The following is a 15119-nucleotide window of genomic DNA, read 5'->3' as shown; positions in this document are numbered from 1 at the left end:
TGGAGGCATTTTCTCTGATGAGACTGTTCCTCTGTGACTCTAGCTAGTATCTAGTTGACATAAAAACTAGATACTAGTTTGCACAGTGGCTAAGAACTCATGACCCTCCTGCTCTAACCTCCCAAGTGCTGGGAGAACAGGTGTACATCTGAAGACAGGTGTGCATCACAATTTCTGCCCACTCCCATTCTATGTGGAACATTTCCAATAAAAAAAATAATGCCATCAATGCAATCCAAGCTCACTTGTAAAGATACACACAAGCTTATAGTGCAGTTAAGGTCAGGTGAGTACATGTAAAATCAAACTTTATCTATGAGGCATCCAGCAATGACACCTCACATCTCAGAAGACAGGCATGGAACCCCGCAATCTCATCTTCCCCACCTTTGTTAAGTGCTTGTGATATGCTACTCATGACTTTTACAAACTGAGCTGTGACAGCAAAACTTGCATGGATTTATCTCATGGGCCAGGGCCACAACACAAACCTTATTGCTCTTTGACACTGCCTCCCTTTAGACCAGTAGGTACATGATGTGATCCAGAAATTCAATATCAACATTAACTAAAGCCAGGTATGGGGTGCATGCCTATAATCCCAGAACTAAGAAAATAGAGACATGAAAGTTTCCAGCTAGCCTCAGCTACATAGTAACTCTGAAGGCTATCTGGGCATCATGAGATTTTCTGCCAAAATAAAGATAATAAAATTTTAAGTGTCACCTTAAACTGGTTAGAAATAAGAATTCTCAGGACCACCTTGAGATACTGATCATGAACTCCAAGTAGAAGTTGATTTTGACAAGCCCTCCAAATGATTCTCATAATGGCATCAATTTGAGAGTTGCGGTCTCAGATCAAGCAGGAATACTTATATGCAAATGAGCTCATTATGTCCAATATTTCATTGAGTGTTAATAATGCTTATGGATGGATGCTCTGTTTAGTAGCATAGGAAAGAAAACCACAACTGCTAGCATTCTCTGTATGTGAACATTTTATAATTCATATATGGATTAATAAATGGAAACATAGTTACATATATGTTAAAACAATTATATTGTCAGAAGCAAACCATGGTCAGAATGTCATGATTAATCACAAATATCAAAATAAATTAGACATTTAATTGAAACACTATAATTTAGCCAAAACCAAACCAAACTAAAACAAAACAAAAACCACTATCACTACCACCACCAACAACAACAAAACTTAGCTTCAAGAATAAACAAGATTAAACTGTCAAAAAAAATCCAGAAATCTAGAATAAATAGATGTATGGTTTTAAAAATAGTGAGAGACTATAAAAATGAAATTCCAAATATTTTAGGCCAAGAAATAATTTTTATATTAAACTAAATTGCATTACTTTTAACAATTTATGCAGATAGGTATAGCTGGTCTTTTGTGACTTTGTGGGTTCTTTATTCTAATCTTCTCCAACCCTTTTCTTGCCCCTTTCAAGACCCTAACTCTAGATAAGAGAGAAAAAAGGAATAGAAATGTGTGGTGGTTTGGATTCTTTTGTTCCCCTTAGACTTATGGTATTTGAATGCTTAGCCAGTAAGGAATGGCATTGTTGGGAGCAATGGCCTCATTGGAGTAAGTGTGTCCTGATTAGAGGAAGTGTGTCACTGTGGAGGCCAGCAATGAAACCTTTTTTTTTTTTCTTCTTATTTTTTTTATTCGATATAATTTATTTACATTTCAAATGATTTCCCCTTTTCTAGCCCCCCCACTCCCCGAAAGTCCCGCAAACCCCCTTCTCTTCCCCTGTCCTCCCACCCACCCCTTCCCACTTCCCGGTTCTGGTTTTGCTGAATACTGTTTCACTGAGTCTTTCCAAAACCAGGGGCCATTTAATAAGGATACATGTTCTACTATGTTCATAGCAGCCCTATTTGTAATTGCCAGATGCTGGAAAGAACCCAGGTATCCCTCAACAGAAGAGTGGATGCAAAAAATGTGGTATATCTACACAATGGAGTACTATTCAGCCATTAGAAACAATGAATTCATGAAATTCTTAGGCAAATGGATGGAGCTAGAGAATATCATACTAAGTGAGGTAACTCAGACTCAAAAGGTGAATCATGGAATGAAACCTTAACTAAGACAAGGGGAAAGGGAGGAAAATGTTATCATTAGACTACTTCCTGCTAATTGGGAACGTTGGTTTCCTTGGGGCAAGTTTGATCTTCCCTGTCATGATATCTAATTTCTTTTTCTTCTCGTTTCTTCTTTGCACATGACTATTTAACAAACTGAGACTAACAACAACCAACAACCAACCAAGAACAACCAACAACTGAGAACAACCAACAACCAAGAACAACCAACAACCAACCACAACCAACAACCAACAGCAAGCAACAAACAACAAACAACAAACAACCACAAACAACAACCAACCACAGCCAACAGCAACCAACAACCAACAACAAATAACATCAACCAACAACCAGCCAACAGCAACCAACTACAACCAACAACCAGCAGCAACCAACCACTAACCCATTCAGCTTCTTGGGTCCCTGGCATTTATATTCCCTCTGAAAAGTCCCCAGAATTCCAAATGTCATGCAATCAAAGAAACTATCTGCAGTTGGCAAAATCCCATCCCTGCTAGATCACGAGGAAAGTCATACTGAGCTGCTGTGGACGATCTGATGCAGGCCCTTATCCCACACCTGGGATTAAAATGAAAACAGAGCTCCATTTCTGTGTTTTTTTTTTCAGAGAAATTAAAATTCTCACTACAGGTATTTTTATTCACAATATTTTTTATTAATTCTTGAGATGAATAAGACTTTGTCATAGAGAGATAACTCAGTGGTTAAGAATGCTTGTTGCCCTTCTAGAGGACCTGGGTTCAGTTCTCAGCAAACACAAAGTAGCTCATAACCATCAGTTCTAGAAAATCTAATTTCCTCTTCTGTGCTTGCATACATGTGGTAAACATACATACATGCATACATACACACATACATACATATACACATATATACACATGTGGTACATATACATACATGCACATTTGGTACAATATATACATGTAGGAAAAACATACACATAAAATTTAAAAATCAATAAAATATCTAAAGAAATCTGCTATTGAGCTGGTTAGTTAAACACAATTTATTTATATATATATATTTTTTTACCAAGAAAATAGCAAGAATGAAAACAGCAATGAAACGAGCTTCATCAGTCAGAAAACACGTAAAAGGATGGTGCTAGCCTTTGAAAGTCTGCCCCTAGTGACCGACCTCATTCGACATGGCCACAGCTCCACAACGTGGCGCCTCTCTGGAAAGGGCCACAGCTTTAATATTTGGGAATGGTGTTTATGCGACGTATGTACAACTGAAATCCTTTTTTCATTTCCTATCCACCCCTATCTCTCACAAATGAACACATACACACATGCACAAACACCTAAACAAACACACACAAAATGCACTACCACCAGCAAATAGCAAGCCATAAGATCATAATAAGAAAATGAGATTATTTTTCTATTAACCGGCTGAAGTTCTCTCTATATCTTTCTGTCTCTCCCTGTCTCTGTCTCTCTCTCCCCCACCTCAGTGTGTCTCCCTTTTTCTGATGCTTCAGATACATAATAATGAGCCTTACGCACATAAAACCTTCAACTTTTACAGCATTTTACTATCCATCACTTAATTTTAATCTTCCCATCGTAACTGTAAAGGTATTTTGCCAAACATCATCACTCGTATTGGATAATGAGGAAAGAGAGCCATAAAAGATTCATCGCCCTGCCCAAGGACAACCTGATGATTAGTGACGGAGTTAGAATCAGATCCAGCTCAGTGCACGTTCAACCAGCGGTGTTCCCCAAGTTTCAATCATTTGCATATCAGCTCTCAGATTATTATTATTATTTTTGCCTGCCATGTACACTTCATTTAAAAGCTTAAATTAGTTTCTCTAAAGCTAACATGCCTTTAGGACTTAAATCAACTAATTTTTAAAACACAACTTTATGTTATGACTGTACCAGAAGAGCCAAAGTCTCCTGCCAGAAATAGAAAGTTACTCTTCGAACAGTGGCTGGATTACAGGACTAATGGTATTTGTTTGTGGGAGGCTTTGACATTTCTAGTTGACTCTGATTCAAAGGGGATTTTCAAGGAGGAGAGGTGAGAGGTACATTAACATCTTTGTTTTAAATTGGGAAGAATCAGTTCATACAAAAAAAAAAAAAAAACAAAAACAAAAACCAAAAAAAAAAAAAAAAAAAACCAAAAACCAAAAAACAAAACAGCCTTTGTTTTAATGCATTGTGGGGAGGATGGAGGCTAAAGGGAAACCACAGGGGTTCATGCAGGAACTCCAAATAGCTCCCTTGAGTCAGGGTTTCCAGATTTTGCCAATTAGGCTAGACTGACTGTCTAGAGAGCACCAGATAGACACTTGTCTCCTGGTGCTGGGATCAAAGCATCAACCACTAAATTCAATTTTTACATAGTGTTGTGGTTTGAATGAGAATGCCCCCCCATACACTGATATGATTGTCTACTTTGCCCACAGGTGATGGGACTGTTTGGGACGGTTTAGGAGTTGTGAGGAGGTAGGTCACTAGGGGCAGGCTTTCAAAGGCTAGCACCATGCTGTTAGCACATTTTCTGACTGATGCTCCTCTTCTCAAGATGCAAGCTCTCAACTACTCTCCAGCACCATGCCTGCCTGCTATCACGCACTCTACTGTGATGGACATGGATTCAAGATCTTTGAAACTGTGCACTCCAAATAAATGCTTTCCTTTGTAAGTTGCCTTGGTGATGGTATATTATCACAGCAATATAAAAGTAACTGGGACATATGGGTCTGGGTGGGATCAAACTCAGATCATCACCTTTTCATGACAAGCACTTTAGCAACAGACCTCTCTCCCCCTCACTAGGAACATCATGGCTTTCTATGGAAAATACATTGAAGAATACATGCTCAACCACTTAGGAGTCTCTGCAGTTGTCTAGACCTTACCAATGAATGGATCATAGCCCATGGCAGGCTCCTAAAAAGTTTGGAACTGACTCAACCCTCTGTACTCCTTTGCCCTTGATGAAACTGAATAACACCAGACACATGCATCACTGTCCCAGATGATGCTGGGGCTTTTCTCATTTTCTGTAGGCTAGTTAATCCCAATTCAAATTTATGTCTGAACTCCTGAAGTGTAGACCATGCTGCAGTCATTTAGCAACACACTCTGAACATCCAGAACATCGTCCGCAAGGGACTGCCTAGTAAGCTGTTTTCTGAATCTAAATTCAAACAGCAAGGCCAGCTCCTTAATTGGTATGCACAGAAACAGTACAGCACTTGATGGGGTCATTCCTTAATTTGTATTCACAGAGAGAATACAGCTTTGGGCAGTGATATTCATTAAATAATTCCAGCTCTTGAAATGCAGTGTTAGTCTTGAATATATTGGCTGACAATAGAATTTAAGTTCTTCGTGGAATGAACTTTAGAATACTACATACCCTATATTTCCACTCACAATTTTATTTACACATCACACTTATCTTAAATAGTCATCTGGGAGAAGGCTGACTGGTTAACCAAATGAGTTCTTTTAACTGTTTAGAAGAACTTCACCTGTGATAGTCACAATCTAAGAGGGCATTAAATGTTTTCTTGAATTATTTGATCACTTTGCTTGTCTCTTGATTTTGAGACGGAGTCTTTTTTACCCCAGGCTGGTCTGGAACTCACAGTGTGGCTGAGCAACCCTTAGCCTTGCTGTCTCAGGTCCTGAGTACCAGGATAGCAGGCATGAGTCTGCATTTGGTCTCCTTGCTGTTGGGGATTGCAGACCTCACATACGCTTGGCAAGTAGTCTACCAACTGAGCTCCTTCCCCACCCTCTGGCCTAATTCCTTCAGAAGAGGAAGCTTCAGAATGACTCTAAGGAGCAACTAATTTACCCAATTTTGTCATTTAACACACAGAGAAAATAAAAATTAAGGGATTGGTGTCCGTTGTCTCTAAGTCGGCCAACAGATTTGAAATGAGCTGGAGATAAACTAGCTAAGGTCCAATCCTTTTACACTTGGTCCAGGGACCTTGTCTATTTATATTGTGGAGTTTTTGTTGAACATTTGAGGACCAGAAAACCACATGGCTTTATGGAGTACTAGCAATACACAAATTAGTACCTCTGTGTTGTTTGATTCCTTTTTGTTTGAGTTATAGGGTTCCCAGACTTGGATAGCATCGTTTCTCCTGGCCACACAGTTGTTGAAGGAGCACTATGCTGAACACAGGAGTTGGTAAAAAGTACACAGCTGCCATGTATCCAATTGTCTGTGTCACCATCAGTGACTCCTCCGTTCTGGCCTGGTTGTACACCGCTTCAACTGAACAGGGATTTCTTGACATATCACCTAGTTGTATTAATCTTGTTCATGAAAAATTTAGAAAAGCAGTTTCCCTGTTGTTGTCGTGAATAGAAATGTCATTTTATCCAAGAATACATCCCTCCCCCCCAAAAATGAGCTTCTCATTTTCTTCCCCTCAAGGCTTTTTTTTTTTGTGCATAAACTGTTCAAATGGGATTAATTCATTTCAAATTTGCTTCTCTTTTAGTTAGCATCATGTCAGAACATTGGAGCATTTAACTGAGCAAATGGGGTGCCAATGGAGAGAGCCAACTTTGCCTACATCTAGGTCAAGCTGCTAGGGAGGTAGTCAGGCCTTAGCAGGCCTGGAGGCCACTGGGCATGGACCATTCTCTCATAATCAGTACCTTGTAAAACTGGGAACAGAAGCTTCAGGACTGTAATTACCAGTCCAGGGAATGAGATCTGAGTCATGTCTCTGGCCCTGAGTAGAGACAGAACATTCTGAACTTCCCAGAAGGTCATGAGATTATGATATGGTCAGAGGCTTTCTGGTAAAGAACAAAGACATTCTACCTCACCAGGCCTTAAGGGTCAGTCTTCAGTGGGCCTGCCAATTACCAGGCAGAAAAAGGCCCAGCAGGAAAGCTGTCTTAGAGACCTTAAGAGGTAGTACAAAGCATGCCTAATGCGTAGGCTACACAGTGGTCTGCCCTTGAAACTATTTTCACCTACAAGTGTCACTTCAGCAGGGACAGTGACACAAATGAGCCCATCATATGGATGAGACATGCTCCATCCACAATAACCAAGACTGGGAACCCACTGAAATGGTTGTCAGCTGATAATGATTAAAGCAAAGGGGTCTTCCCACCATGGTAGGATGGTCAGGCACACCAGGAGTGGACAGCTGTCATCTGGGACAACTTGGAGATTATGTCTGGTGAAATGAGCCAGGTACCGCCAAGGAAGCATCATACAACTCCCTTGTGCAGTAGATAGATGTATGATAGTTGTTCCCACTGATGCTGGAGCAGAGAGCCAGTGAGATGGTCATCAGGTAGTGATACTTGCTGCTGATCCTGACAACCCCAGTTCAGTTCCTGGAGCCACAGCGTCAAAGGGAACAGAATCCTTTAGCAATGTCTTCTGATCCTCCACACAAGTGCTCTGTCATGGTTACATCTACACACCCATGCTAAAAGTAATTTTAAGAAGAAGTTGAGAGTAAAATGGTAATTACTGGAGGCTAGAGAAAGTAGTGGGATGAAGGGAAGGGGGAGATTGATTTATAGGTACCATGGAACAGTTCTATAGGAGCAAGTATATAGTACACAGTACACAGTATACAGGAGCAGAAGTTCTGCTGGTCTTTGGCCCAGGATGTCAAGTACAGATAACAAGAATGTGTTGCACATTTCAAAAGGCTAGAAGAAATCATTTTGACAGTCGTCGTCGTCATCATCATCAATGTAAATATTTGCAGAAAAATACATTTAATGCTCTCTTAGTGTTGTACAATATATATGTGAAGGAAAGGAGCTCAGCCTATGGATGAGACTTGAGGAAGAACAACTTTTCCCAAAATAAAAATGCATACACTCCTCTAAGAAAGATGGGCTATAGCGCATTTTAAGTATTTCAGATTTAATCCAAGCACAGCATTGGTGCATGGAAGTGAAGCCTCTGGTCCAATCAGAAGGTTTAGTCTTGGAGAATACAGAGTAGACTTGCAGTGAGACAGGTCCCTGACAGGCTGAACCACTGCTCTCAGGTGGCTGTTGCTTTTCTTCTTTTGGACAACCATGAGTTGAGATGCATGTGACTGAGCAAGCAAGTCTCTGAATCTATGTGCGGTGAGTTCAGAATCATCAGCCACCAGTTCTAGAAGATACCTTGCCCTGTGAGAACCTGCTAGACATACACTGTACAATATAGCAATCTTGTAATAGTTCCCTTATAATATACTGCAATGCCACAAAGTCCATGGATGGCTTTGTCCTGACAACACTGCTAACCAAAAATGAAACCAGGAACAAAGCTACAGACAGCAACCCACTACTATGAACAGAGTCTACATTTTCTTGGTCATTTTTCTACTCTGAGAAGGCTCTAGGGAGTAGATATTATCTAGCTGCTTAGTATCCTGGAACAAAAAGGAGTCATCTGGTTTGTTAAGGATTACTTCAAGTAAGTACAGAATTATAGCTCTTGTACATATATTGCCATGTTATGATATTCTTTTATTAATTCCATTAAGAGGAAGAAATAGGAAGAGAAGAGAAAGAAAAGAAAAAAGTACAAGGATGAGAAGGAGGAGGAAGAGGAAGAATACAAAGGGGAGAAGAAAGAGGAGAAGAAGAAGCAGAAGGAGAAGCAGGAGCAGCAGTAGCAAAAGAAAAATGAAGAGGAGGAGGAGGAGGAGGAGGAGGAGGAGGAGCAGATCTGGCATGGTGATGCACACCATTAATTCTAGCACTCATTAATTCTAGGGAGGTAGAGGCAGGTGAATCTCTGAGTTTGAGGATAGCCTGATCTACAGAAGGAGTTCCAGGAAAGCCAGGGCTACAGAGAGAAACCCTGTCTCAAAAAAAAAACAACAACAAATAAACAAACAACAAACTAAAAATAATTATCTACCTAGAATACACTGGCACAGGGATGAGGCCCAACTTTATATGTAGTCTGCACACAGAGATATGTTACTGAGATACAATCCATTCAGGACATGAAATTCCACTCACGAACAACCAGCCTCACAACAGAGCATAAGTAATGACAGAATCATGAAAATCTGCAAAATTATAGTCAGCTGATAAAATATAAGACCGTTAAGTCAATTTGAGTTTGTGATATATAATGAGTAAGGTGTGGATAGATATACTCACAGTATTTTATCTACATATACAGAAATGTCAATGCCCTTATCTAACCCAATACCAGGTGCAGTGAATATACAACAATAAAAGAAGTGATCAACTAAATATGAATAACTTTCTAGTGTGATTTCATCTCAGTTGTTTTCATGAGAAAGACTCTAAGAATATTCATTGCCATGTGGGATTAATACTAACATCATTTTACATAAATTATTTGCTTTTAGTATTATAATCATTTCAGGGTTATTATCTAGCAATGTGCCAAGAACTATACTCTAAAGCTATTTAAATTCATCATACTTTTATGGCTTAAAAAAAAACCCTTGAGGTAGAATCTATTCATATCCCCATTTCACATGCAAGAAAGCCCAGGTTGCAAGAAACTCTGCAGCAGCCTGGGCTCACACAGCTATTGAGAAATCCAGCCAGAAATGAATCTGACGGATTCGATACAGAGGCTGTAGACACACTGTGTTTAATGTTTGAGTCACAGCTTTTTAAGAGATTAAAATGAGGAATGTATCACTGGCTAGCTTCCTATAGAGTTCCCCTGAGGAATAAGCTACTTATCGAGATACTTCACCTTCTTAAGAATAAACATTTTAATGATACTGGGGAAATGAGTGTCCAGAGGGAAACTGAGGTTAAGCCTTATTAGTTAGACTAGAACTGTGACATTTTCCCAGTACAGAGGAAAATAAAACTCACTTTCTTCTAACCTCTACTTCAAGAGGATTATACCAACAAAAGCTACCTTTGACATGTGGGAAGTGGAGAATGCAGCTCTGTATACGAAAGAGCTGTTGTCTTGCTGGTTTGCTTGAACCTGCTTTTCCTTCTAAGCTAGCCCTGCTGATTTCACAGAAAACTGACTCTGTGAAGCCATGTGCATGTCGCTGGAGAGGAAACAGCCAGGAACAGGTTGTCACTTCAAAACTAATTCAGCTGCACATTAAAACTCTGTTAAGCTAGGTGGAGAGGGGGGCAGCATACCCAGGCTGATACAATCCAAGTTCTCTGAGGAGAACCTCAACAGCTTGCAAAGATTTGGTAGCCTGTGACCTTTAACACGAAGCTGGAGAAAATGTTCTGTAAGTGTGCATGGAAGCATGTCTGTGTCTATGTGTGAATAAATATGTGTATGGGTGTGTGTATGAACATGTGTATGTGTGTGAGTATGTGTAAGTGTATGTTTATGTATGTGTGTGTGAATATGTGTATGAAAGTGTATACACGTGAATATGTGTATATAAGTTTGTATATGTTTGTGAATATATGTGATTGTGCATTGTGTGAGTGTAGATGTATGTGAGTTTCTATATGTGTGCAAATATGTGTGTGAGTTTGTATATGTGCGTGAATATATGTGGATATGTGTATTGTATGAGTATATATATGTGTGTGTGAGCTTCTGTATGTGTGTGAATATGTATGGATGTGTATTGTGAGTATATATGTGTGTGAGTTTATGTATGTGTATGAATATGTGTGGATGTGAACATGTGTGTGTGAGTTTGTATATGTGTGTGAATGTGTGTGAGTTTATGTATGTGTGTGAATATGTGTGGATGTGAACATGTGTGTGTGAGTTTGTATATATGTTTGAATGTGTGTGAGTTTATGTATGTGTGTTAATATGTGTTATATGGATATATGTGTGTGTGTGTGTGTGAGGATATGTGTATGGGAGTAGAGTGCATGTATGTGTGAGTTTGTATGTGAATATATGTATGTGTTTGTGTAAATTAGTGTGCATGAGAATATGCATGTAGGGGTGTGCCCCTTACAATGAAAACCGACTTACCAAAAGGCAATACAGTTTGGAGACTGAGGCTCCTGCCTCCTTCCTCTCTCATACTATGGTGAGGACCATTTTTGAGAACAGTGGAGGGAAGGTTGCTGAGGTTCAAATGGAACAACTACTTGTATTTCCAAAAGAATGTTTTGCACCATCATTGCTCGTCTGTATCTGGCACTTATATTATTGTTAATTTCCTTAAAATGTACCAGTGGGAGTAAGGTAAGTCCAACTCTTAATGTGGCTCTGTAATGGACAAATGGCTTTACCAGCGGTGCCTGCATTTGCTGCAGAAGATAGAGACCTCAGTCCAGTGGGCAACTTACGATGGAATCTTAATAATAAGGTGGTGTTTATGCCAGGCAACACAAGAGCACAACCAGGAATGTAGACATTTGCCCTCCGGATTTTTACAGCTCATAATCTGGAATTCTGTTTTCCTTGGTGATCAGACAGCCAGAGACAATGTAGAAATTGTGTCTTGGCTCCACCATGAGCATGAAAATTGATCCTTTAAATATAAGCCCCCTCTGATATGGAAAGGCTTAAGACAGTTGTGCAGGTCAGTTCAGTCATCTATATAAAACATGCAGGCCTGACTCCCTCAAAGCGATCTGCTGATCTGCCCATATGTCACCTCCCAGAAATCGGTTAGCATGGCAGGCGGTGAGCACACACACAGTGGTGTGGTTCCTGGGGTTAGCCAGTCCTGTGCTATCAGCTCATTAGGACCACTTCTCAGAGAACTTCTTGAACCATAAAGAGAAGCAATACCTTTAACTTCTGAGAGCTGATGTGGAATTCAATACATGGTGCACTGAAAATTTAGCAGAGTGCCAGGTACACAGGAGAATTCCAGTAACTCATTAACATTCCTTATAATTATCATTACTCAGAACTTAGGGCATTATAAAAAGACCACTCCTAACTGAATACAAGCCATATTCATAACAGAACAATTACCACTTCTTAGGATGCGACCCATGACATTCTTCCAACTGCAGAGTTGCTAGATATTATATTAAATTATGCAGAGATCACCATATTAAATTGATCATGAGATCTTTAAAATGTGGCCACTGTATCAGCCCAAAAATCTAGAAATATATTACTGGGTACAAAACATAACACTGCTCCTATGATTTCTGAGCTGAAAAGATTAATGATCTATTACTGGGCTCATTAATCAAAACTGTGTGGCTTTTTTTTTTAAGGAGCAATTTTGCTGTTCGAGTCAATTAGCCCAACAAAGCTATTACACCAAAGAAGCTACAATGTTATTCAGACTTCCCAGGGAGTATTTTAGAGTGTAAAGTAAATGCTATTATTCAGAAGATACAAAATTGCTAAGCCTCTTACACCCATACAGCTGGGGACCTGTGGTACATTAAATGCTGGGACTCATTAAGAGTCTTTCCCCTACCCATCATCAGAGCTTAGCACAGGGAAAATTGATAAGATGCTCCTAGGTGCCTCTTGCTTTCCGGCTCCACTTCAGTGCCTCAGCGAGGCAGAGGTGGTCCCCGGTTTGTGAGTGAGAGCATCTTCAAGGAGAACCATGCCCTGCATGAGCCTGATGCACCACAAGGAAAACAAGCAAGGCAATTAGTTCCTGTTGGCCACAGCCTTTACCTTGGTGCCTTTACCTGGTATTTTAATATTGGTGGTGCTTTTCTTTTTAATAACTCATAACGTGAATTAAGGATCTTTGAGGTCCTACTTTCACAAGCAAATTATGAAATAAGGGATGGAGAAGAGAAGCCACTCCTTCTGGAGGAAAGGCAATAAAGCAGAAGGAATGCTGGAGCTGTGGAATTGCTGCTTGGCATCTATGACTGTCAGAGATTGGTGTGAGAGTTAGCAGCAGGGGGAGTCTGAGGAGAGCCGGGAAGACTGAGTGGTAAGCACCTGCCATTCCTGTGCTTGAAAGCGAAGGCAAGAGGATCTGGAGTTAAAGGTCATCCTTGGCTACGTAGCATCTTATAGGTCAGCCTGGGCTACACAAGACCCTGTCTCAAGGGAATATTGTGTAAGAATGGGTAAGTGGGACACCCGATGACTTTCCCTGACTTCCTAGTGCACACAGGCATGCACTTGTGCACACATACATGCACATAATGTAACACACAGAGGGGGGAGGAGGGAGACAGACAGACAGACAGACAGACAGACAGACAAAAACAGATTGATTTTTAGTCTGAAAACTAGGGCTGCCGAGATAGTTTAGCAGTTAAGTGTACATGTTTCTCCTGTTCAAAGGGACCCAATGCCTTTCCAGCCCCACAGTTACTGGACAGTTGTAGTTCACATACCTGCACATAGATAAAATGCATACACATAAAATAAATGAAACTAAATTATTTTTTAAAGAAAGAAGTTTGAGGAGAACAAGAAAATGTGCTGAATCTGGCAGAACTGTTCTAAAGGGGATTAATTAATTATAAGGGAGAAAGGGTAGCTTTTCAGTGGAGACACCTTCAAGATGTGTCCTTAAACAGGTGCTCAGAGTGACCAGAATGGGACACGTGAAAGTAGTGTATTCCTGACAAGACAGGTGGAGAATGAGCCACTGCACTATGGCCACCTTCCAGAAATCAAACCATAACTAATCATCAGTAAACATTAGTCAGATCTAGTGTGAAAGGGACTCTACCTAATAAATGGCCTTAATATTGCCTTCTTATGATTTCAGATGAAGCAAGACTGGGGAAACTAATGACCTTAGGCTGCAGCCCAGATCCTGTGCAATTTTTAAATTTTGTATTATTCTTGTGTGTCTGTGTGTGCCTCCGGGCATTTGTCTGTGTGAGTGCATGTAAGTGCTATACTATGTGCATGTAACAACAGAGGCCAGAAGAGGATGTCAGATCTCTGGGAACTGCAGTTACAGGGGGCTGGTTGTAAACATCCACACTGAGTGGGCGTCAGGAATCTGCCTCCAATGTGCTGCAAGGCCAGGATGTGCTCCCAAGGCCTGAGCTGGCTCGCGCCCGTCTCCAGTTGTTGCTCATTTATTTTAAAGAAAAGTGAGTGAGTCAAGATGAAGTCCGACCCTGTTGATGTAGATGCTTCCATTGTATTAATATTAATTTTGCTGTCATTTTTTTTACCATGATTATGGAACGGATCCCCCTCGGTATTAGCACATGTAATGAAAGTATCTGTCTAAAGTTATGTCATACATGAACTTACTCTGAGACTTCTTGGTATCACAACAATATGTGTGTACTTGTACAGAAATCAATGAAGCCAATGTAGGAGACATTAATTGTGTGGAAAATCTGCCCGAAAAGCATTGTGCTATTTTTATAAGGTTTTGTAAAATGTTTGAAATTATGCAAAAGTAACAGAACAGCTGCGAAACAGAAGGAACAAGCTATTAGTGTTGATAATAAAGGTCCACAAAACTAAAGCATTCATCATAAGTACTTCATCTGAGAAATGGAAAGACTAAATGTTTTGTGTTTTGCATTTAAACTGTAATCCTGTGTCTGTAAAACTGTGGGATTCCATGTCTGTTTCCCCAGATGTGACACATCTGACGCACTGCAACCAGTGTTCATTGGTTGCATCATTTGCATATTCTACCTGGCATACCTTGAGGCTGCCCATTGGCTGCATCATTTGTATATTATTAGTTCTTGGGCTTCTCTAAAGGGTGTGGATTACACATCTGCTTAGATACCAGAATGGAATGTATAAATATGAGGATTCAAAGTAGAATCCAGTTATCACTGAGAATTAGTGCATGAGCCAAGAGCCAGATAGAAGCACTTTAAATGCAGATCTAATTACCTTCTATCACGGCAGCACTCATCCAACTGTGCAAGATCTGCTCCTCGTGATGCAGCCAATCCGAGTGCCACTGGATCACTTCCTCAATCAACAGATAATAAAGGCCGTTCCATACATGCAGTCAGTAAGGCAGTGGTGTTGTATTTGACTGATGCGTAGACCACTGATTCAGAAACAGGGGAATCCTGATTCCCACAGGACGTCTGGCAATACCTGGAGACCTTTGCATTTGTCACAACTGCAGTGAAGGAGCTGTGACTGGCATTC

General features: G+C 40.3%; 1 protein-coding gene across 7 annotated transcripts in view; it reads right to left on the bottom strand.

The window, feature by feature from the left end:
* The window catches only part of Rbms3 (RNA binding motif single stranded interacting protein 3), a 664175-nt gene that overhangs the window by 244980 nt on the left and 404076 nt on the right, over positions 1-15119 (bottom strand). The window lies entirely within an intron of this gene.

The sequence above is a fragment of the Apodemus sylvaticus genome, chromosome 7, assembly GCF_947179515.1.
Source record: "Apodemus sylvaticus chromosome 7, mApoSyl1.1, whole genome shotgun sequence".
Lineage (NCBI taxonomy): Eukaryota > Metazoa > Chordata > Mammalia > Rodentia > Muridae > Apodemus > Apodemus sylvaticus.
The sequence above is the reverse complement of the archived record's forward strand: the minus strand, read 5'-3'. Positions and strand labels throughout refer to the sequence as shown.